Raw genomic sequence first — 3,835 nt, 5'->3', positions numbered from 1 at the left:
CTTTCTTTCTTTCTTTCTTTCTTTCTTTCTTTCTTTCTTTCCCTCCTTTTAAAATATTTTTTGACAGAGTCTCACCACATAGTCCTGGCTAGTCTAGACTCACTAGACTCACTCACACCAGGCTGGCCTAGAACTCGCAGAGATCCACCTGTCCCTAGAGAATTAAGATTAAAGACATTTGCTGCCACACCCAGCCCCAGTGTCTTTAATTACGCAAATTCTTCTGCCCTCAGAGCCCTCTTCCTCTGGCTGCCACCACTGGCTGAGGACATTATTTCTCTCTCCTTGGCTCACTGTCATGGAGTTCAGCCTCAAGTGGCCTTTGTGGTAGGCAACTAGGCAGGCCTTGTGCTTGGATAGACAGAATGTCTGGGGTTTGGAGAAAGGGGGTTATTCAGGGATGGCTAGGGTGTCTAGAAGCATTTCCCAGTACAGATTCCCTTGCTTCCTTAGGGCTAGATTGGGCACTGATTTAGCCTGTCAATACCCAGGATGTCGCTTGGCATCTCAAACTAAAAGATCTGCAAACTGAATCAAACTGCAGTGTGTCAGGGAAGCTGGGGCAAAATGATGGCCCTTTACATGTTCGAGGCTCCCGGTGAATTTGTCTGGCTTATACAGGTTTCTGAACCTGTTTGATGTTTTCTGAGAGAGCTAGTGTTCACCCCTGCTTGTTTGTTTTGTTGTCTGCCTTGCCTTGTTTGTGATGGAGCCCGGGCTGGCCTTGACCTCCTCACATAGCCCAACCTGGCCACCAGATTTCCATCTTCCTTTCTCAGCCGCCAGAGTCCTGGGAGGGCAGGCTTGTGTCAGCCCGGCTAGCTGGTCACTTTCTCTTTTCAAGGCTTGTACTGTGCCTTGATTGATCTGGGCTCCCTAGGAGCCTCCAGGGCCTTAACATGATGAGCTCAGGTGACATGACAGGACCTCAGGGCGGGCTCTTTTCCAGGAATAGAGAACCATTCTGAATTCATGCCTGAATCTATGAATCTAATCCTACATGGGGCCATAAGAATGGTGAGAGAAGCCTTTCTTTCAGAGGGGGTGCTTTTTTTCTTTCTTCTTCTTCTTCTTCTTTTTTTTTTGGACAGGGTTTCTTTGTGTAACCCTGACTGTCCTGGAACTCACTATGGAGACCAGGCTGGCCTCGAACTTGGAGATTATCCTGCCTCTGCCTGGGACTACAGGCATTAGTGCATTGCTGCCACCATCCAGGGTTGAGGTGCCTCTTCTGCTGTGAGCTGAAGGGTGGGAGGAGCTGCTGTGTACAGGCAGGCGAGAGGAAGCCCACCCCACCTGACGGCTGTGCTCCTAGAAGCCCATTCTTCCTTTCTTCCCGTCTGCACACGCTGCCTGCCAGCACTTTAGCTTCCTGAACCTGGAGCAGTCTCACCTTTAGGGACCCTTTGTTCTCCTGGCCTGCAGTTTTCTTGGGAGCACTAGCCCTGGCCAACTGCATCGGATTTACCGGATTGAGGAGCTGCACCTGCAGTGGTCTGTGGGAGAGGAGCTGAGGCTCGGTGGCAGAGGGGAAGACTGTGTAAGCTCCTTTCATTCAAGTTGGTTTGGTTTTTCTGAACTTTGCTCCACCTTCCCATAGGTTCCAAGAAAGGGCCAGGAGGCTTTCATCAGAGCTGAGTGTCTGCCTTGTAATCGTGGGCGGGGGCAGGTGCGTGCGTACAGGGGCCCTTGGAGGCTGGAGATGTCAGATCCCCTGGAGCTGGGGTTGCAGGCAGTTGGGAGCAGTGAGTGTGGGAAGCAGCTCAGGTTCTCTGGAAGAGCCGTGGCTGTTCTAACCTCTGCACTCTCTCTCCAGTCCCTTGTTCTATCTGACAGGGTCACAGATAACCCAGGCTTCCCTTGAACTTCCTGTTTCATCAAGGGTGACCCTGAACTCTGGATCCTCCCATCTCCACCTTCGTAGGGCCGGGATTATGAGTTCATAACGCCACACTTGGCTGGGAACGCTTTTTAAAAATGAAACCAACCCTTGTTATTAGTGGTTATTTTAGTTTACCTACGGTTGTCTGCGCATTGTGACTATGGCATGAATGAGGGAAATTTCTAAGATCAACATGGCGGGCATAATCACGGGTTCTGCGGTAGCTCAGCGGGAGTGGAGGAGACCCCTGGGGGGATTCCGAGAGCTGAATGGAAACAACTATAATTAGTATTTCATTAAGTGACACTTTTTTTAAACTTTGCTTTCTGTGCGCAAAGGAGGCTGGTGCTGGGATGGAATATAGAAGGTAGGGCCTCAGCATGCTAGAAAATGCTCTAGACTGAATCCCCATTCCTCCTTTAAAAAAAATTCTGAAATAAAAGTCCTCCATGCCATTTCAATAGCTTTAGCCATGTCTTTGGAAGAGGGAGAGAGGGAGCAAATGCCACACAGCTGAATTTGGAAGTGGAAGCAAGAAAATACTCAAGCAAAGAAGTCACCTCAGTGTTTATTTGGGGTCTGGGGAAAACAGTTCTCTAGCAGCATTTCTAGAAAGAGTTGTGTCTCTGTAGAATGAGCTCCAAGCCAGACAGCGCTACATAGTGAGATCCTGTCTCCAAAGATTAACTATTAGTTAATTTGAAAAATAAAATTAAAGTTGGCTTCAGATGCTTCTAAGCTTCACGGAAACGAAGGCCTCAGCTGGGGAAAGCACAGTTTACAGGTGCTCATTTTCCTCATTTTCTTTCTTTCTTCTTTTCCTGGCTGTCAAAGGCTCACTATGCAGACAGGACTGGCCTGGAACTCACAGTGGTCCCCCTGCCTCTGCCTCCCGAGTGCTGCGATTAGTGGTGTGTTCCATCAGGCCTAGACGCCCCTATTTTTCTGACAGTTGACAAACAGATTTTAGTGCCTTCTTTAAACATCGGATTAAGGAATGGAATCTTTCTTGACTGGGGATGGGTTTTACCTGGACATTCAACTTCTAATAGGTATAGGACTATTTAGCCTTTACGTTTCCTCTTAGGGGAATTTTAGCAGTTTGAGGCGTTAACAAATTGGTCCATTTTCTTCTGAATTGTCAGATTTTTATGTTGCACCTTCTTATTGATCTTGCCAAAGAATCTGCTTCTGTTTTTTTTGTTTTGTTTTTTTTCTTTGTTTTGTTGGGTTTTTGAGATAGAGTCTCACTATGCAGCACAGGCTGGTCTTTCAGTTTAGTTTTCTTCAAGACAGGGTTTCTCTGTGTGATGACAGCCTCGGTTGTCCTGGAACTCACCCTGTAGACCACACCCTGCTTCACAGGCTGGTCTTAAACCTGTAGTACTTCTGCTGAGGTTATAAGTAGGCGCCCTGACACCCCTGTACTCAGCTTAGTGTGTGTGTGTGTGTGTGTTTCTCCACAAAGACCTCACTTGCTGCTCAGGTTGGCAGAGCGCCCCCCCCCCTTTTTTTAATGTCTTTTGGAATCCTGGTTCCTCTATGTATTGTCCTGGAGCTCACTATGTAGATCAGGGTGGCCTCCAGTTTGTGATGATCCTTCTGTCCTTGCCTCCTAAGTGCTAGGATTACCAGTGTGAGTCACCTACCCAGTTTCAGTCTAGAAGTTGCAGGCTTAAGTGGTTGTCTTGCCTCAGCCTTCGCAGTAGCTAAGATAGGCCTGCTCCACCACAGCAGCCTTCACCTTTTGTTTTCATTGTTCTTTTTTTTTTTTCTGTTTTCCCATGTTCAGCATATTCAATGTTACTGACTTTTTTCTCTTAGCTTTATTATTTCCTTGCTTTTGCTTATTTTGTTTGTTGAGGAAGATTAGTTTTCTCTCTCTCTCTCTCTCTCTCTCTCTCTCGTGTGTGTGTGTGTGTGTGTGTGTGTGTGTGTGTGTGTGTGTGTGTG

General features: G+C 47.5%; 1 protein-coding gene across 3 annotated transcripts in view; it reads left to right on the top strand.

Moving 5' to 3' along the window:
• Positions 1–3,835, top strand: part of Kifc3 (kinesin family member C3) — a 91,478-nt gene that overhangs the window by 1,003 nt on the left and 86,640 nt on the right. The window lies entirely within an intron of this gene.

Source organism: Psammomys obesus, unplaced genomic scaffold, assembly GCF_907164565.1.
Source record: "Psammomys obesus unplaced genomic scaffold, mPsaObe1.curated_primary_1811, whole genome shotgun sequence".
Taxonomy (NCBI): domain Eukaryota; kingdom Metazoa; phylum Chordata; class Mammalia; order Rodentia; family Muridae; genus Psammomys; species Psammomys obesus.
The sequence above is the reverse complement of the archived record's forward strand: the minus strand, read 5'-3'. Positions and strand labels throughout refer to the sequence as shown.